Source organism: Polistes dominula, unplaced genomic scaffold, assembly GCF_049000335.1.
Source record: "Polistes dominula isolate Pdom_NZ unplaced genomic scaffold, Pdom_raw_medaka contig_31, whole genome shotgun sequence".
NCBI classification, from domain to species: domain Eukaryota; kingdom Metazoa; phylum Arthropoda; class Insecta; order Hymenoptera; family Vespidae; genus Polistes; species Polistes dominula.
The window spans coordinates 4084960-4106579 of record NW_028300925.1 but is presented as its reverse complement, the minus strand read 5'-3'; the positions used below and the strand labels follow the sequence as shown (position 1 = coordinate 4106579).

Sequence of the window (21620 nt, the reverse complement as noted above, 5' to 3'; positions counted from 1 at the left end):
TTTTCATAATATAAAAGATGTGGGGGCAAGAATTTCTTCTATCTCTTGTAGGATCGTAAAAGAAAGAAAATTTCTCTCAGCATCTGGAAAATTTCTAAACCACGTCGACTTCAAAGGAAAAAGATTTGGCTCGGCGTAAACACACATATATATATAAATATGTTTCCTCTCTTTCTTTCCTTTTCGTTTTGTTTTACGTAGAAACATAATTCACTTGTGTACCATGAGCATATAATTACGACCGGATCCAGCACTATATATAAACGAGTGAGCGCGATCAACGCCGCGTTTTTTTCTCTCTCTCTCTCTCTCTTATTCTCGGCACTTTCACGAAAAATAAATCACGCCGAGTCGTGCGGTCTCTTCTCCTCCTAAACCCTTTTATTTCCCCTTTCTTCCCAAGCGAAAGGGTGGTCGCCGCGCTGCTCCGCGCCGCGCCGTCACGTTGCTCGAAGAACCAACGAACGTATAATACTTTAGTTTTGCGTGTTGATAATGCTCACTTTGGGGAATATTATGTTACTACATAATTTTACCGTCGTCTGTTCAGAGTACGACGAAATCATTTCTTCTTGTTTAGAATCGTGTGCCAAAGACATATTCGAAGGCGTTTCCTTAACGAGTGTTTCCAACCGAAATGAAAAATCAAACTTTCATAACAACTTGCTAATTAGATAATTAAAGCTGTTTGAATCGCAAGTAACAACTTTTTAGTTCAAGATTGCAACGTTTTCTTGTCTTTCTCTCTCTCTCCCTCTCTCTCTCTCTCTTTCGCGCTGAGAAGCAGCCGCCGCCGCCGCCGCTATCAGGAAAGCCATTCAGCAATGCCATTCAGCAATACCATTGAGCAATGCCATTCAGCAATGCCATTCTCTCGTCGAGATAACGTTTTAAAAGTAAAGCTCGATCGTCGTTGTTGCGCGATGATCGATCCGTGTCCCTTGGCAAAGTCCCAAACGAAGTGGAAATGTTACCCAAAGCGAAAGTGAAAATGTTACGATTGATTTTCTCAAAATTAGAAACGAAGCTACGATAAAGGCAAAGTTGAAACATCGAATCTTCTATATCCTTAAGATGTACATTTAACAATCTACTATGATCCCGACATAATTCTCTTGTTCCATGTGAAAAGATTAACAGGGAATGTTGTTTTTCTTTTTTTTTGTCGGGTGCTCCCCTTTTAAGAGAGAGGGTAGAAAAAGGCAGCTTGATTTTAGCACTGGCGCGAAAGGGTTGAAAAGCTTGGTCGGTGGCAGGGAACAAGCCACAAACTTGTCGCGTTGCTTCGTTAAGAAAATGCAGGTATGCAATAAAATCAAATGAAATGAAATGAAATGAAATGAAATGAAATAAAAATAAAAGAATCTGTGAGTTGTTCCTAATCGCTTTATTAGTGTTCGTTTCGATACTATTTTATAATATCTGCTACTCGTGCTGTATAGGTATCACTACTACTATTACTGCATAATATATTGTATATAGGTATATCGACAGATAGCTGCTTTCGGCGATGTAAACTCTTGCTACGGCTTGGTGAATCGAATTCAAGACTGTACGATAGAGAACACGCGGACATCCTCCTCGTGACACGATCTACGATTTGATATACATATACATACCTAAAGATATATAGGCATGATCCTATCTATGTACATATTCTATACGTACTTACATATATACATTTATGTAGGTATCGTACGAACGTCGACGAGCTGTTCTCCCGTATTTGGGTCGTAGAAAATCGATAACAGTATCAAGTTCGCCGGGAGTTTCCGATAATGCTTGCAACAACGTGTCGGACATTGCGAAAGATCGTCTCGAGGAAATCTAGGGGAAATGAATAGTGAGAATCGTTTTGTCGTTGATCGATTAACTTATTAATCCGAGAGATGAGAAAATTCATTTTCATTAGGTTTGGATAAATCAATGGATTGTAAAGTCAATAGTTAACGATGAAAGATACCATATAACGGAAGGTGTTTTAAATCAAAATTGTCTAACGTATAGATCTGGATAGATGGAATAGTGTTTGGTACTCGCAACATCGGAACCGGATTGTACTCGGCTTCGCACGGTCAAGATTGCAATTATCCGCAGGATCGACAGGGTGATTGCGGGGTTGGTTGCGGGGGTGGTTGCGGTGGCGGCAACGAGTGTCGGCTACGAGTGTCGGCTACGAGTGTCGGCTACGAGTGTTGGAACTATGCACCACCACGTTGGATCGATCGTCGACGAGTCTCGTTCTTCGCGTTCTCGACCGAGCTTACTAGGAATATAAATATTTATAATTCCGCCGGTAAATCCGTATTAACGCGATTCGTGTTATGTAAATCGATAAAAGTACGACGAGCGTCCTCGCTTCGCGTTTAGTTGAGAACCCGTCTACGCAACGCGATTAATAATTATTTCATTTATTCATTTTCAAATAGAATCTTCCTGTTAATCCCTTTTCTCGTTTAATCGCGTGCGTGACGTTCCTTTAGAATTTTCGATCAAGTCTATAAATAAAAATGATTTAATTGATCTAATAAGAAGTTTTGACGGTAGGAGTTTGTGGACCTATAGTAGAACATTGTATTACAACCACTAACATAAGATGTACAGGAAAAAGGGGGGAGGGGATCTCCGATGCGATAGAGGGTAGTAGCACCCGTTGTTATTTCGACTGGATTGTTTTGACGTTTCTAGGTCACTCGACTCGACTCGACCCGACCCGACTCGACTCGACTCCGGCTCCGGCTCGTTCACTTCTGGGTCGGCCAACGTGTTTGCTCCGCCTTCGTTCACCAGTAACTTTAGTTTCGGATGCTTCTATCGTCGAAAGTCAAGCTCGAACGAACTTTGCTCGATCAAAGGTAGTCTTAACTAATATACTCGCTGACGATAATTAGTTGCAGGAGAAGCGCGACAACCGTCAAACAGGTCGTCATTCATTTTCTTCGCCACCTTTCTATTTTTGAAGAAAGCGGGTTGCTTAATGACGAACTGATCGAATGGACTATTAGAATGGACTATTAGAATGGTTCCATCTACCTCTAGAATGCTCGATCGAATAATTCGGTCCACGTCGAATAGTTCGGTCGACCGGAACTATCCTATGTCCGCGTTCGAACTATGCTGGCGTCGATCGAACCATTCCTCCCTAAGATCTCTGATTTTACCTCGAAGGACAAGAGAAGAAGAAGAAGAGAAGAAGGATAAGAAGAAAAAGAAAGATCTATCGTGCATTTGGATGGAACCTCGAAAGACGTGCTCGAAGGACGTGCTCGAAAGACGTGCTCGAAATCACCCAACGAGTATTAACGACCGATCGCTTCCACAGCCCTTTTATTTACTGCACCGCTTTTGTTTTCTCTTTCCCCTTCCTTCTCCGTCTATCTATTCGTCCCTTTCTTTCTTTCTTTCTTTCTTTCTTTCTCCATCGAACCCTTTGTCCTAGCCGCTTTTTGTTCGCGATTTCGCGTTGACTTTTCGCTCGACTAGTGGAAGTAGAAAAGAAGACTTTTCTTGGAGTACCTGGTTGGTACTCGCAGTTGGTACTCGCTACTATTTTACCATCGCCATGACAAGGATCGTTCCTAGTACATACTTATTCGTCTACTATGGCGGACACAGCAACGCAAAATATCCTTTTGTCCTTGGAACGTTCCTCCTTTATACCGATACCTCGGTGCCAGAGGATACTCGCGTTCCGAGGACCGAAGAGAATTCCGAGACAGAGAATTATATGGCAAAACGGCTACTCTCTGAGCTCTACTCAGGGCTGTAATGCTCGATAATGTTTCCAACTTTGAAGTTTGAACTTTCATCGACGATCCGTTCTTCTCTTATTCCATGGAATACTAACAATAAGAGCTTTAAGCAATAAGCTTTTTCATTCCTAACTCTTGGACTTTTTTTCTTCTCCTTCTTCCATTGTAAATCTCGATCGACCAATCCTTTCGACCTTTTCTTTCTCCTTTATTTCTCTTTTTTTACCAGTTAATTAAACCTAATTCTACGGAATTTTGTACATTTATTTTTCTTTCCATCCAGAATTCCAGGAGAAATCAAATATATCCAATTAAAATAAAACTATTTGTTTTTTCTTTTTTAAATTAAAATCTAAATAAGCTTACTCTCTACTTAATTTTAGATGATAGAGGGTTTGTTGGATTCTACGTAATGCGGCTCAATTAGAAACCACCGAAAGCTTCGTCTCTCTCTCTCTCTCTCTCTCTCTCTTTATTGTGATTAGAAAGGGATAGAAAGGGATAAGGTTTTTTAACGCCTGAGAGAGAGTTAATTTCAATTTAAATTCAAGGAAAGAGATTGAAGAATAGTCAGGGGAAAGACCTATTCGTGTTTCCTTGCCGAAAGAATTTATCCAATTTCTCGGTCGAAGCGACTGCTCGCGATTAGTGCTAGCAATAATCGAGCCAAGCTTACATTAGAGAATGGAGTAGAGAATGGAGTAGAGAATGGAGAGGGCAGACGACAAGCGGATGAGAAATTTCTTGTCGAGGTTCTTTAAACGAATCGTCGACGGTTTAAGGACGTCTCCTAACACGCCCACGTCGATTAATAACCGGGCACTTTTGCTCTCGGACTCGCGCATGCGCTACAATCATTTTTCCTTCTTCGTTGCTACAAATATATTAATAATGGTCGATAATGCGCCTCGAGGTGGGACCAAAATTGGAAAGAAATTCTTATACGATACTTGTGTGTTTGCATTCCAGACGCGCGACCCTTCTTCAGATCAAATATCATGGAATCGTATTATTATATTCCGTTAATCTCACGTCAGTCGCACTACGTCAACTTTTATCCAAATGAATGATTTCTAAATAAATATAGGAATTTGATTACTTTTATTAGTACTAACTCTTACTCTAATGTAAGTAAGAAGAAAAATAAGGGAAGAACTGATGCATATAGCAACTTTGTAACGAGAGAAGAGCAGATAGTAGAAGGGAGAACGAAAGACTGGAGTAAAAATCGAAAGTGTCCTGCATACGTTTAAAGCCGAAGGCGGCATTCCGTTATTACGATCGTTTCTCGAGCCCGGCACTACCCGCCTGTTTTATTATCGAGCTACAGCCCTGGTTCTCCTTGCCAGCAGCCTTGTCCGATGCGGCCAACGACCGTATGTCTCTTACCTATCCCGTGAGCTCCTCCCCTCTCTCGACCTCTCTCTGCTTCACACTCTTCTCTCTTTCACGGAACACTACAACCTCCGGTGCTCATCCGTACGTGTTCGAACGTGCACGGGCTAGTCGGTTGGCTCGATGATCTCCATTTCGATCTCCGTCTCCAAGACTTACAACTATTTGTTTCCTATCGTAGGAGAAAGTTATAATATAACGGTTATGAAGAACGAGCAGAGAGAAAACTTATTTCTCTCTCTCTCTCTCTCTCTTTCGCTATTTTCTATTTGAAATGTACCCTTACTAATTATCTCGATACGATGATAATTGCATTATAGTCGTTCGCGCGAGAGAGAGAGAGAGCGTGGGTGGCGTGGGTTTATATTCTGGCCTATCAAGTACAATGACCAAAACGGATGTCCCGATAATACGATTGGCGAAGCGCATTCCTCGAGAACGACAACGAGGCGTCAACCTTCGCAAAAGATGAGAACAACGACGTTCACCTTTGAAACATTAACATCCATCCTCGAGTATTCTTAATACGTTCGAGACATTTGCAACGATTCAAATTGCTAAAGTTGCACCTATAGTATTTCTACTGTCTCTAGTTTTCTCCCATTTTATTGTATAAAAATTATAAAGAGATATTCTGTAGATATTTTCTTTTTACTCCTTAACTCATCTTTTACACGCGATAAGATTTGTATCGAAACGAACGAGATATTTCAATTAATTTTGTCGTTACATATACAAAATGTTATAGTACAGATAAATCAGAGGTATACTCAATACATCTCGAAGCTTGGCGAGTTGTTCGCGCGGACTCTGCTCGGTTCGAATTTCCCGCCAAGAAAGCGAACGCATCTCGTAGCATACTTTTCGTGGAAAAGTGATATTCGAGGTGTCATATGACGACTTAGTTTATACGCAAAGCCTGACGCAACTCTGACGCAAGCGTCGTTGAGTTCTACCTTTTCCGAGAAAAGAGATATCCTTTATTCATTCATTTTTCGAATAGATCTTTCGAAAGGCATATGATAGTTTTTCGTTGAGCCACGGTAGGTGCACGTCCGTTCTTCTCTATGCACGTATCTAGGTAAGTACTGCATACGTATTTATACGGTCAGACGGACGGACGGACAGACGGACGGACGGACGGACGGACGGGAGGTTGCTCCTGCCGTACGAGAGGCGGATCAAACTTTCACATCGTGCCTGGTAATATCTGCTAACGTTGTCATAGTTCGCGGATTGTGCGCTCGTATTATTTTCGCGCAACGAAGCTTCAGCCGGTGTCGAGTTTCGCGTCGCTTTTAACCGTTATGTCAGAATTTGTCTCATAATTCGAGAAAAGCATAGATGAAATTCGATCGTTCGATTGTAGATTCTCTCTGTTTGCATCTTTCCATTATTGAATAAATAAAACAATTGGGTAATCCTCGTTCGCAAATCCCATAGACGAAGCAGAAAATTCCGTAAACGTCTATCAGCTTTCCCCGCGATAGAATAAAAATGCGTGAGAACGCGCAAAAGCGCATTCGTCGAGCGATCATCGGGAAGAAACAACGTGTGCGGTTTCACTTCGGTGAAACTCGTTGCGTCGTTGAACTCAGTGAAGGCTCGCTCGTGCGACCCTGCCACCCGTTCCAGAAACCTTTGCACGCTTTGTTCTAACCGCGCGCACTTGCTCCTTACGAAATCTACAAAGTAATATGTGTTTTACTAAAAAAATCTATTGTACTCTCTTTATTGGCGAATGCCAATTTTTTATTACGTAAATAAGTTCTTCGGCTTGGTCGACGATCTTGAGAGTTAAAGAGAAACGTTCTTTGGGGAGATACGAATAAAGCTCCCGAGTAAATCCGATAGGGGAGTATAAAAGAGAATCGATCCCGAAGGAGGGGGCACAAATTTCACGTTGAAATCGTAGCTAGAAACTTTGTCGGAGGAGAGATAGAGAGAGAGGAAAAGATGGAAGATGAGTTTTTAGGAAGCGCCATTGTTTCTCCAGGCCGTTTGGACCTACGGCAAATCCGAAGATCGAAAGAGCGCGAGGCGAAAAAAGGACGAGGTTTTCTCCCCGGCTTTGGTCTATAGAGGCTTTCGTGCCAGACGGTATAGTATTTCGTTACTTGGTGGTCACGCGACACCCCCTCGATGCCAAGCAAGCAAGCACCAAGGCAACGTGGTGTGTGCGCCGGATAAGCACCGTAGTTCAGTGCCGCGCACGCCCGATCGAACGCTTTCGTGCAAGTTCGTGCGTGGTCGGTCGAATTCGTATTTGTACGTTTTCGTTCGCCCCAGCCCGGCCGAGTTCGAGCGAGTTCGATCGGGCTCGGGAGCGTTCGGAAGTGCTCGTTGCTCTGAACGAGCGGCTACGATTGCGAACGTTGCTGTGAGTCATGGTCCGGGGTCAGTCCGCCGTACGATCGTTGCTCCGAATGGGAGGACGCGCGCGCGTGTGTTACTGTGCGATCACGTGAAAGGAACCAATACATTTTTCTTCTGCTCCTTCTATTTTTATATTTCTACCTTTTTATTCGAGTCTTCTATTCCTTCCCTTCCTCTGTTTAACTCCATCTTTTAATATTTATCTCTTTAATCTCTTCCCTTGTCGTCGCCGCGTCATCGCTTTGTCGTCTTTTATATATCGCCGTTACGTCGTCGTCGTAGTCGTCGTCGTGTCGTGTCGTGTCGTGTCGTGTCGTTGTTGTGTCGTCGTCGTCGTCGTGTCGTCTTCATCTTCGTCGTCTTCGTCGTTGTCGTCATCGTCATTGTTGCCGTTGCCGTTGTTGTTGTCGTCTTCGTTGACGTCTATTTTTTCTCAAAAGGAATACAGTGCGATTGAAAAAAAAAAAGAAAAAAATTCGTTGCAACACGGTGTTATGAAAAGTGTAATAAGTGTGAATGTGAACAAGATCGGATAGTAGGATATCAATTTCTACGTGTTTCTTCGAGGGATAATGTTCAGCCTTGTCGACGAGAGGGACGTTTGGTTAATACGGAGAGAGACGAGAGTTAGCGAGGAACGCAGGAACGCGTGACAGGTAAAACATTTTCTTTTGGATGTGTCATCTCCTAGCAAAGCCGTTAAAAGAGGTATATTTGTATTTTGTACGGAGCCAATCGGTACGAAAAAAAAAAGATGGATGCCTTTATTCCTTTTCGATAATATCTCTTTGGTTGGTCGAACGTTCCGAAGCTTTTGAATGATTCTTGGAAGGCGATCGTTTCTCTCTCCCCTTCACCCCACGCGTTTCCGTTCCGCTCGGATCGCGTGCCCTGCGGCCGACATTTTTATACGAAATCCGGTTCGAACGCGATACACCACCGCGAGGCGTCAACGCTGTGACACGTAAATCTTATCTCACGATTTAGATAGAAGTTAGATATTCTTGCTAGAATATAAGAGTAGTAATAGCGTAGTAGCAGTGTAGTAGCAGCGTAGTGGTGTCGGCCAAACGAGTTTTCCGAGTTAACCGATATGCACACAAATTCCCCCTTAGAATGTCTAGCAACTTCAATATATCTATATATCTATATATAACCGTATCGATAATTTTGAATTTTGAAACAGGAAATTCCATGGGAGTGATCGATGATGAAAAAGATGATCTTGTTGTGTTGTGTTGTGCGTTATGCGAGTTAGAACAGGAGAAGCCGGTTACGTTGTTCTCCCCCTCTTCTTGCAGCATCAAGAGGGAGCGGGTGTTCTCTTTTATTTTTCGATCACGACTCAAAGGTGCCGTCATCCTCCAATACCCATCCTACATTACAATGTTTCTTTGGGATTGTAGGTTTCTTTTTTTTCCAATTTCCATTAATGGAAAGACGAGCTTAGACACGATTGGACAAGTTTAGGCAAGCTTGAGGGCTTCTTTCGACTTTCACACGTTCACAAGAAGAGAACACAAAGCTATCGTTTCATTCGCTTATCGCTCGTTCGTTTCATATTTTTTCCTATTTTTGTGATTATTCTTAGCTCGTTATTATCACCCACCACATATCGTGCAGTTTCCATCGATCATCCAATGAAGTTTCGTGCACCGTTTTTCAAATCTTCCAATCGAATTCTTCAGTTTTTTGTTTGTTTCTTTAGAGTATTATTGCAAGTATATGTTCCCATGAATATCGCTCTATTGTTTAAAACGCAAAACGGCAACCGAGCGTGGAGTTATTCGCATTAAAGTGTAGTTTTGTTTGTTTCTTTCTCTTTCTTCGTTTCAGCTAGTTCCCTGGTCTATATTCCAACTAGTGGTCATGGAGATGGATACGCCGAGTTTCGTTATGGCTCTTCTGTCTGTCTCTCCCATGTAAATGTCGGTGGTGGTATTCATAACGCCCCGTTAGCCCGACCATTCTCGTTTGTCCTTTCATTTTCGCGCGAACGATGGAGATGCGAAGCGCCCTACTCTAAACTTTCCTTTCGCCTTTGATTCCCTTCGCCTAAGTCTAACTTTACTACGTGTAAGCGTAAGAGCGTATGCGTCGACGTCTTTAATATTAATTAAGTATCCATTGTGTAACCGGCAGCAACAATCTTGTTATTCGCAGAAACTCCTCCTCTTCTACTCTTTGTCATCGCGCGAACAACATTATAACGAGCTTGGAATTTCTTCAATGAAATTGTCATTTGCAATACTCGTGCGTATTTCAAGAGAAACCATTTTTATTTCAAAACCAGATATAGTAAATACGTACATGTATGTATATATCAGTTCGATTTGAAGTAATCTGCTCCCACATTAGTCAGAAGATGATTTCATCCTATCGATTTCGAACAATGGAATTCTGTGCTATCAAACTCGAAGTAAAACACGATTCGATATGTTTGAGTATTATCGTTTGCAAATCGCGATGCAATCCTTGTTGCTTTCTCTCTCTCTCTTTCCTGTCTATTTTTCGTTACTTGGGTTTGTTATCGAACGTGTTTTTTTTTCCATTGATAGATTCGATAATCAAGTTAACGACCAACGGGACGGCCTAGCAACTGTGACGTGCGTGGTGTTAAAGCATGCGTCCGGAGTCGAAATTCATTGTACGTCAAGTCGTTCTACGTTAAGCGGAAAGACACGTTCATATATACATATATATGTATGCGTACGCGGTACTTAAATACGCGTGGGGTGGTTCAGTGGAAAGGTATGAATGGGCTAATCAATTTTCAGACGCACGACCTGTAACGCAACCAACAAAGTATGAACGATGTTCCTAAATTATTTGATTACGTCTAGCTTTAATCATTTTTACTAAACATTTCTATTTTCATTCAATGTTTCCTTCTTTATTATTAGCTGGTTCTTATAATCTCTAATACCATACACGCACATATACATATATATTTTAGGGAGTAATTAACGCTTGCTTCTTGATTCATGCAAAATGAATTCTGTTGTTTTTGTTTTGTTTTTAAATAATCAGTTGTTGCCGAGTCGTATTGACTAATCGTCTTATTAACTCGGCACAACTCGGCGCAACTCAAGGTAAATACGAACCGTTCATGCGATAAAATTAGAAGGACGACTTCCGAGAAATAGACAGAGATAAAGACAAAGCTAAAAGATAGATCCGATGTTATCTTTTGTTATCGGCAACTAGCATAGATTATTCCTTCCCAAGATGCCTTGGCCTTTAGAAAGGTGGTCCATGTTTGCGAGCGTCGAACCAAAAGCATTCGATAGTTATGAAAACGGTATTATTCGAGGAAGGATGAAATTCATTTTGAAGAGAAAACATTCCCTAGGAGAAAAGTCCAAGTAGGAGCGCGAGAAAGAGAGAGGAATTCCGGTCAGCCGGTTTCGTATTTTGACGGTGACTCTAAGAGAGAATTCCAACGACGTGGGTATCGCCTACGTGACTCGACTCGACGATTAAGTGCGAGACGTTTTTTGACCGAGTACTAATCGCTAGGTACATCGACTCTGTAAGTACGTACTTGTAAATATATACGAATATTCTCATCTCTCTTCCCCCTTATCTCTATCTGCTTATCAATGAACAATATTACCTTATATTGAATAGATCTAATTGAAATATCGAGGAAATTCAGTTTATATTTCTTTTTTTTTCTCTCTATCTTCGATGTTTTAACGTAGGTATTTTCGTTTTCCTCAAGGAGGAATAGGAGGAGGAGGAGAAGGAGAAGAGGGGACCAAACTCTGACGAACGCGACCTTATTTCGTAACTAGTTTGAAATGAAACGAGGTAGAGAGAGTTAGGGGGAGAAGAAAAATGTTAAGCTAGTTCTAGCCTTACTAGAATAGCATTAGAATAGTACATTGGTTGTACTAGGACGGAAGGAGGACTGAAAATTAACGCGAACCCGATCCTTCCGCGTAATCACCGAATTCCAAGGCTTTCAATGCGTCTCATGAATATTCATACCATTTACGTAAGCCAAGACGTAAGTTACTCTCTCTCTCTCTCTCTCTCTCTCTCTCTTTCTCGACTTTAATTTTAATCGTTGCAAAATCTCTTCTCCAAAAGAAAGAGACAATTCGATCAAAGTATTTAATGATCAAGATAAGATCGGTCGTTCGCGATCTAGAACTGTGATCGGTCTCCCTCAGATCTCTTCGATAAATAATAATCATTGCGGTCTACGAATTCCACTTAGATCTCGATGGCGATTCCTTTATATATACTTATATACACCTTTACTTCTGCCGACGTAGATGGAAAGAAAGAAAGAGAGAGATAGGTCATTAATCTTGGAAGGAATCGAGCGAGCCACAAGTGGTTTGACATTCGAACTATTCCGCTTGCTCATCCTCCAAGGAAGAAGAAAATGAAATAGGTAATCGTTCCGTTTTTAGTCTAATCGATTAGCGTTCTCCTTCGACATCGATGTCAAACAACTTTCTGTGTACCGTGATATTTCAAATTCGATGCGTTCCGAGTTGACTTTTTTAAAATCGAAGGAACGCGCGAAGTCAAATTAGTCCACGAGTTGTATTAGCTTTTTCTTTCATCTTTTATCTCCTTCACTTTGATTCTCTCTCTCTCTTTCTCTCTCTCTTTCTTCCTCTCTTCACCTCGTCATTATCGAGCCTTTGTCTTTCTTCTTGGAACTCGTTTGGGCCTCTCGCAACGAAAGAGAACGGAACGCCCCTCTTTCCCCGTACTCCTTGCTGCCAAAGTCCCAAGATCGCATTCCTTTGCTTTCGTGTAGCTGCGACCGGTGGTTCAAATCGATTTCGAGCGGCCTTCGCAAGTTGTTAATTGTTCTCCTAACAACTCCGTACAAACTACAATTGTTTTGACAATTTTTCTTCTTCATTATGTAAATAAAAAGTAGATATTTAAATATCTCGTTTCACTGGTTGATCCGTTGAAATGGTCTATCGATTCGTCTCTGATGCAGTCGGCAAAGGAAGAGACGACGGGATTTTTCTTGTTTCGCTTCCTTTTTCTGAATGAACAAAAAGGACGAAACAGGACAAAAAAGGACGAGAAAAGAAAGATGAAAGAGAAGAAGAGACTAGCCCGGTAGTGTGTTACGGATGCTGCTCGGAATGGGCTCCCCTTCCATCAAGCAACAACCCCCCAAACCCTGCTCGTAGTTCGTGTCTCGTGCCTTCACCCTCCTCGTAATAACGGTCCGCCGTTTTACAGCTGGTCGACTCCTTTATTCGAGGATCCACGTGGATGGAAGGATCCGTGGGGCGATTCGACGTCAGAATTTCTTCTCTGCGGTGGCCTGGAAGGAGACTCCATCGTTGTGCAATTTCTCTGGCCAAGGCCGTTTTATCGCTTGGATAAAGTGTAGACATACGACCCGAGGAAGGCGAAACAGAGAATGTGTCGCCGCGTGTAAAGCTGGAAGAAACTCCTCTCTTGCTTTCGAATCTCTTGCTTTCGATCTACCCACCCTCTTCCTTTCTCGCTTGATTAACAACGTGTGAAATTCCCTTCTCTCCTCTCTCTAGACCGCGTGCCAATTTTCTTTTGTGTCCCTTATCTATCCATCTTTTCATTTTCTTTTGGATCAACTATACTTATATAGAAATACGAGTATGTATGAGCTATCTGCATATTTGATACTAGTAGTATTAATAGAAATTTCGACATTAGGAATATTAGTTATCGCATATATCGTTGCGTCAGGGTCACTCGATTGCTACTTTGAACTCTCGAGATATCGATATATACGATATATATACGATATAGATGTAGTATTGTATAATATAATTTGATAGTAGACAAAGATTGAAATTGTTGCATTAAAAATGTATCCATTTAGTCGGATTGAAATCGAGATCGAGAAAAGTGCCATTTCTTTGGCAACTACATTTTTTTCTTTTTTTTTTTTTTCTAACACTTTGAAAATCTCTCCTTTCCGATATTAGCGAAGAAATAAAATTCATGTTCGCTATTTTAGGGGAGGGGGGGGAGAGAGATAGGAAAGACAAAGTACTAGAAGGAGAACATCGCATGCAGATGCTATCGTGCGCCGACAGCCAAAATTGGATCGAATAAATCCTGAGTTTATTGTCTCGAGCTTGGGAGAGCTTCTTCTCTGTCTTTCTCTCTTGAATAAGTAAGAAGAAAACGTTGTCTCGAATTTTCGTGCCGGGTAACGTCGTAAGAATCTGCTGCTTTTTCTCCAAGGAAGAAAGAAATCGCGAGTTAGGATTGCTAATAATTCATTTTCAACAGGCCTATCGTTGTTGCATCGGATTGCAACAGGAGTCGTAGAAATATTCTTATCTCAATTATGTCGATGCTAATGTTGTGCAAAATTATTAGATTTTGGAAATAACTTAAATCTATATACGAGTACACATTCGATATTTGCGTAGATGTTTGTTGTAGTAGATTTGTTCGTGCGTCATCGACAATTATCGCAGTTGATAATTAGGAAAAGTTTAGCTCACGAAGAGAACTGCCCGTAATCTCCACCTCCTCCATAATCGTCTTCATCATCATCATCATCATCATCATCATCATCATCGTTAGAACGAATGACGAACCTATTTTCGCTGGTAACTCGATCGAAGAACTCATTGTTCTTTCCTAGCGCGTACGCTACTCATAATACTCATAATTTCTCTTTTCTCTCTTTGTACTTTGGTTACGTGTGTATGCGCGCGTATATTCCTACTGGGTGTCCCGAAAGAGATAAATACCAAAAACAGGTGATACGGGAGGTAATTTCCAAGGAAAAACGTCTTATACTTTGCCGACATAAATAATAATAGTGGGTATAAAAAGTGTACCAGTCACGCTTATCTTTCTTTCGGATTGCCGAGTTTCATGCTAGTTGCGAGTCTTTTACAATTAGTCGAGGATCTAGAGTAAAGAAAGGAGGTGACAAGAAAATGGAAGGATTCTGCTAACGGAAACTAGACACTGTGGGTTAAGCAGCGAGCAATAGAAAAAGATGTGAACGTAATCGTCATTAATCATTTCGCTCTTAGGGCCCACCCCCGCGAATCGTTATAATGGTCGATCGATCCTCCAATTACTTAAGACGTTTCTTTAGTCGCTTTTTCTCAAATTTCCTCGATTTTGGGGTTTCTTTGGAGTTTCGATGAGTGACTGTAAGTGGAATAACCGTGGTATATCGGGCGTAACTTTAGCGAAACGCCACAAAGAGTTCCGATAATACGGGTCATTACGGTAACTGCTGTCTACCGGTGCAATTTTCAATTTTCCTCACCCTTACTTTTCTCTCCCTTTTCTTCTTCTTCTTCTTCTTCTTTTTATTATTATTATTTCTTCTCGCGGTAGCCACCACCCGTCTGATCATTGCCTCGTTTTTTGCCCTTTGAATTTTCGCTTTTACTCTCCATCTTTTGTTTTGATCTTTTTTTCTTGACAATGAGAAAATGATGAAGAATGAGATAAAGGAATGGTCGTTTGTTCAGCTCCTTTTACTTTTCAAACGAATTGAGATCCTTGCTCGATCCTTAACGATATTTCAACATTTTTTTATTGATCATACTCGTCGTAAATTATTAATCGACGTGTTGCATAAATATAGCATGTATCGTCCGACTCGATCATTTATTCGAGAAACAAATAAACTAAGAATCGTATATTCCAATGTATGTATACTTTGGAGCAATAGAAACATATTAATTATATCATCAGGGAGCCATTGATCTCTGTTAGTCGTTACCGCGCGACAAGCATATTCGTACGTAATACTTTTCAATGGTTTATCGTTAAACGAGATCGACTAGGCAGTAGAGTACACGCACGCAGTCATTTTGTCGCCTGCCATCGCTTGCCATCGCTTGCCATCGCTTACCATTGCTTCCTTTTGCGTTTAAAAACGAAGCGGCTACTTCGGTTTATCCATCGCTGATCGTCCTCATAATTTCTCTCCAAACTATCGTGTCTCGAGCCTTTTCGTGTTTAGATAACATATCTCTCTCTCTTTCTCTTTCTCTCTTTTGCCTTACTTTATTCTCACGTAATAAAACGTACCTAACGAATATTGTGTTCGTTTTACGTAACGCATCTCTACGTATGAATGTATACATGAGCTTTCAAACTGTAAGAAGAAAGAAAATGTAAATAGAAAGAGGGAGATGGAGAGAGAGAGAGAGAAACGCGAATCGTTATGTGTTTCTCTTACTTATTATCACGAATGACATCCGCGTGTTCGCTTTCGCCTAATAACTTGGCACGCCTTTCCTTTTTCAAGCATTCCTTTAAAGAACGTCAGAGAAATCAGATGTCCTAATTCTTTTCAGGAATATTCATTTGTTATATTTAAGAAATCTTACGCATTAGAAATCATTTGTTAGTTGGATCGTAAGTCTTGTGGCAGTGGGTGTTGGAAAATACTCGCGCAGTAGGAACGAACTTTACGACCTCTTTTGGGGTTAACGAAGCCTTACTCGCGTCGAGCGGATACGGTTTAAAGGTAAACGCCACTCGAGAAAACTTTCAAACGCCGCTAAAACGAACGTTCCTTCGCCAATCGGAACACCATGTATATACATATATATGCAAATTAACGTAGACACGCCACTACACGCCACTACACGCAAACTCCAAAAGTCCTTATTATTTTCTCTACCTATAGGATAATAGTTAATAACATTCGCAGATGTTGCTCCTTTCGTCAGAGCATGCTAATTAAACAGTTTGTTTAGGAATAAACATTTTCGTGTTATATTTATTTAGTTTTTTCTTTTTTGCACTCTTGTATGTTGGCAATAAAATTGGTCGCTTTCTCTTCTTAATGTAAGATTTCCTTTCGTCCTTTTCGTCTTTCTTATTCTCTTGCAAGGTGTATAACGCGCTCGCTTGCGCTATTAAATCTAAGTGGCTTAAGGTCTCAAAGTCCGCCTCGTGCCAATAAAAAGTGGATGAAATTATATTGGCCCGGCTCTGCGGCTGGCTGGCTGGCTGGCAATGGACGATCTCGACTTCCATTCTATGAGAAACCACGCATTTTTTCCTTTTCCGTGCTTTTTCAGGTTAGAAAATGTGATAAGAGATAAGAACGGTACGTTACTTTCGACCTTCCGATTTCTTTTCATTGCTATCAGCTTTTCATACTACGAACTTTTGGCCCCTCCCTCCCTCCCTCCCATCTCTTTATCGATTTAGTACTTTTCATCATAATTTTTAGATCCGATCATTGGAACAAAAGAGGAGGAGAGATTTTCATTTTCGCTTATTTCGCTTATTATTAAATATTGTTTGGTTTTTTTTCTTCTTTTTTTTCTCTTTTTTTTTTTTTATTATCAGAAATCTCTCTCCAATCCCCAGTGGGATATAATATCGAATTTATGAAAATAAATTTCATAAAACGGTGTGTGTTATAGAAGCGAATGAAAAAAAATCAACTTCGGCTCTCGAATAAAGCTGCAAAGTATAACCGTATGGGTATTAATTAAACGAGCAGAATTTTAGAAGTTATTTATCGCGCGTTGCGTTTAGTCTTTTAATAAAACACTATTCGCCGAGAGGCGACAGATTAAAATGAATGAAAAATGAATTGGGAGTGGATTGGGAGTGAATTGAAAATGAATTGAAAATAAATGTTAATATTCGAAATATGCAAGTACGTAAATGCGTATACATATTATACGAGAATGTCCTGTATATTATGTATATTATGTATTTGTATTTGCTATGTTATAAATGAGAGGCGGTGGTTTGTATTAGGAATGGAAAGGACGAGACGTCATCGATTCGAGATCGAATCCGGCTTTCCACTCCGTCGCTCATTAAGATACCCCTTGCACATGGCCTTTTGTTCGCTTACGAGGACGGTAATTACCTCGACGTGCGACGTTATCTCGCCTATGAATCATGCTAACCCTGACGTAACGCGTGCTTACTCGTGATTTGACATTGTGATGCATTTAGGAAGTTGGTAGCTATAGTGTATCATCTCAGACGTGCAAATTGTTTTCAACCCGTCCGACAAACCTATATTCCTTTTCTTTATTCCTTTTCGTCTTTTACGTAATCGCTTGAACATTCATTTATTCCATGCATCATTGCTTAATGATCGAAGAAAAAAGATGATGAGAGATACTCCAAAGAAAAGAACAAGAAAAATAATGATTTTTCCTTTTCCTTTGACCTTCGGGTGGAAAAACAATGGCGACGCGTGGCCACGTCGTCTTTAGTCATCTTTATCTTTTATTTCACGAGGCTCGACGACGTTTTTTCCGTATAAATCCTTCAATTACTCGGTACGGCAAAGTCGGTAAATGTAGTCGAGCAAAATGGGGGTTGGACGACGGACGGACGACTCGTCCTAGTCTCTTGGAAAACTTCGTTTCGCCGTCAGGACGACGGCTTTAAGTGATTTATAATCAAAACTGGATTAGGTTGGATGGAAAAGCCTTACGGTGCTCTCCTCCTTCTCTCCCCCCCCCTTTGCTCCTCCCCCTCTTTTGCACTCGCTGCCTTCTTTATGCGAGGAAACGAGCGACGGTGATTTCAAAGTCTTCCGAACCACCATAAAAGAGTATACGCTTACGGTGTAAGCGATGCTACCCTGACGACGCCATTTTCCTTCTTTTATTTCAATATCACAGAACAACATTTATTTATTTTCTATTATTACGAAAGAATTATTTAGCGTATGCACGCGTGTTCATATTTATTTGAGATAAAAAACAAAAAAAAAAAAAGCTAACTTTAATTGTAGGATCAAAAGCAGGACGATTAATAGTAACCGGCTTAATTGGTGACAAAGTATTATTACTTTATCGATAATCGATCGGTTACGCCAGCCACGAGGAGGGCTTCAGCCTCTTTCTCTCTCTCTCTCTCTCTCTCTGTCTGTCTCTGTCTTTCTATTTCCCTCTCTCCTGTTTCCATTATAAAACCATGAACCTTCGGGCAGCTCTGATTAATGTAACGAGATCTCGTGTTTTCTCTTCTTCTTTCTTTCTCTCCATTACGTTACGTTTAAATTTCATCTTCCTTCTTTCAGTTTTTATTTTACAAAGGCAAAAAATGGAGCAAGAGAGAAAAGCGAGTAGAAATAGATGTTATTATTTACGACTTTTCTCTCCGTCTCCCTGGAGGAAACTGCAAGCTCGTTTAAAATAGTCTACGATAAACATTCCGTAGAAGAAAAACAATGGAGCCGCGAACCGTCGCTTTTCGCACGAGACCCATCTATTATTTCTTCCTCCTTTCTTCTTCCACCTTACCTCCTTACCTCCTTACCTACCTTGCCAGTTTTCCCAACGAAAGTGTAAACTTCGACTCTCTTTTCTTCTTTCTTTTAAGCCATCTTATCAATGTTCTTACTTCGAAATATGCGATATCATCCTATAGTGGACCTTTTGGGAAAGAGAAATTGCATCTGTTTCTTTCCATTTGAAATTCAATTCGCCATCCTAAATACAGACGTTCATGGAACGTTCTTTCCATCTTGCTCTTGGCCACGCGTTAAAGGCTTTCTCTCTCTCTCTCTCTCTCTCTCTCACTTCAGCGGCTTGACTCAGAGTTCCCACGGTCGTCGAGGTTTATACGGTAGCCGAGATCGGAGTTGCTGCTTTTACCTCCTCTAACCAGGTCTATGGTCTCTCACCATAGTTTAGAATCCACCTTTTGAAATAATGCAAACACCTGCTATCTTTAAGTTCGATTCGTTGAATTTTGTTTTTCTCCCTGAAGCCTCTGCAAATAATCATCGACCGTCGGCAATCCCTCGAGTTTTCTTCTTGGAAAAGGCTCTCTCTACCTACGCGAGTTTCGAAACTTGCGGAGCCAGGATTACGTTTGTAGAAAGGTTGGGGTTGTGCGCATTATCGGTCTTTGGTGGTGCAATTATTTCGTCCCGACGGTATCCTTTGTCCGCGAGACAACGTACGCCTCCCGTGTGTTTGTGGGTCGCCTCGTCCTGCCTTTTCGACTATCTAGAGGGTGCTTTATAGCATTTCTTCCCTCTTGCGCACGCACTACTTGCAACGCCTAAGCTTCGACGGTTCTACCCCTCGGGAGTAAAACTTAACGGTGGGCATATCGAGCCCACGTATCGAGCTTACGTTCCGAAAAGGGAGAGAGAGAGAGAAAGAGAGAGAGAATTTCCTTTTCAAATTGTCTCGCTTTTTAAGTACGTGCCTGGAAAAACATCTGCTCTCTAACCTTTGACGAATTTGATCTTTTCTTTCTTTTTGCATAATGGCCAAGAATTTTCCAGAGAAATGTTTGAGAGAAGCTTTAGCGAGAGTTAACGTCATGTTCAAAGGAGCTATCGATCGGCTAGCGGATTTGCGAAAAGTTTCCATTAAGCGGAAACACGTGGCTCGAGCATTACGTCAGCATTATACTTCGAGCTGGACCCTGTTCTCTCGTTACTTTCACATTAGCGCTCGCTTAGATAGCCAACCGTGCGCGGCTAGCCAGTCAGCCAGCCAGCCAGCCTTTCCTTCCTAATACAACCTAATAGAACGAACCTTCATTTTATTTATATTTTATTATTTTTTGCCAAACACACATCCTTTTCTTTATAATAATACGGCAACACAGCAGCGAGCGCGATATTTAATTGGAAAACTCGATAGTGTCCTCCCATTTGGAATTCGTTTAATTCATATGAAGGATAAATGGAATATGGGAATACTCTCACGCGTTCCTCGCGTATTCATGAAACACAACCGGGAGAGGACGTTGAAAAAATCATACTCTAGCAAATCAACGTGTCTATATATATGTACATATTTACGTGTTACCCAAAGCGATAAGTACTCATATTTCCGAAGAAATTAGTGGAAAATATATAGGTTTATATATGGGTTTATATATAGGTTAAGACGAGCTTTCGACTGGATCTTTTGCTCGAGAACTACAAGTTCCGAGTGGAGTAACAGGAGCAACTCGCTAATTGGCACGAAATTATTGAATAGGATGGCGAGGATGGGCACCCAGAAGGCGAGTCACGGCCCTGCCGAGAGTGTATTCCAACTCGCCTACCTTTAACAAGTTGGACGACACACGTGTACTCTTTCTCTTTCTTTTGCTATGCCTACCTACCTACCTACCTATCTACCTACCTACCTACCCGGTTCTATTTGTCTCTGTCACCGGTAAATGGCCTTTACCGAGCATCGCGAGTCCCTCCTTCTTTTCTGTTTCTTCTGGTTCTCTCGGTCGAGCGCAACTCGACACTTTATTTCGTTTGTTATCCGGAAATAAATAAAACGTCTTTCTTATGTAATAAGAAATACGTTTGTATATTTTATTTCATCTTTCTTGTTTTGATCGACGCTCGAGATGTATCGTCGTAACGTTCCGTTGCATATGCAACGAGAGTGCATTCGACTTTGCTCGATGAATTGAAATGAGAGTCGGTAAACATACGCGTGTATGTGTAAGTAGAAATACATGGCAAGTAACAACACAACTACAAAACAGTGTACTCGATGAATATTTCCTTGCGAATGGAAAGAAAATTTCAATTATCGTCCATTGTGTGTTAGAATATGTGCGCTTTAAGTAAAAGTAATTTAGGAATAAAAGGAAAAAAGAATAAAAGTCGATAAAGGAAGCATTCGTTGAAGGGGGTACTTTTAGAAACCCCCGTTGCGGTAGACGTGCGTGCATGCTCGATTTGCGACGGCCATCTTACACACGTGCATAAACGCACACATACTTGCAGAGAGAGACGTTTATGGTTGAGAACGTGAGTCCATTCCTCCTGTCCTCTCGGAGAACTCTCTTCGTTTCAAGCAACCTACGCTACGTCATTCCCTCGATTCTTATCGCCTCGACAATAAAAACTTTGCAAACGCCAAGCGAACCTTCCTTCTATTTTCTTCCTTCTACTTTCTTCCTTTTTTATTTTCTTGCCGCACTTTGCGACAACTTTTTCAAACGAGGACGTACGAGTTCAACGCTATTAATACAAGGCTTTTCTTTCCTTTTTTCCTTTTTTTTACTAAAATTATGATTACGCGTATAACACACTAGATGGATGCGTTGACTTGAAAGGATCGGTTGGTAGCTCGTCGCTAAGACGCACGCTTAACGATCCTGAGTTACCAGGTTCGAATCTTG

At 41.2% G+C, this 21620-nt stretch overlaps 1 protein-coding gene across 3 annotated transcripts in view; it reads left to right on the top strand.

Annotated features, from left to right (window-relative positions):
* The window catches only part of PlexA (plexin A), a 137370-nt gene that overhangs the window by 14620 nt on the left and 101130 nt on the right, over nucleotides 1-21620 (top strand). The window contains exon 1 of one of the 3 annotated variants that reach the window (XM_015334911.2): nucleotides 7467-8179. The exons of the other annotated variants lie outside the window; for them this stretch is intronic. The gene's annotated coding sequence lies outside the window, so the exon portion shown is untranslated. Of the gene's footprint in view, nucleotides 1-7466; nucleotides 8180-21620 lie in introns of those variants that run through there. 3 annotated transcript variants of the gene reach the window in all.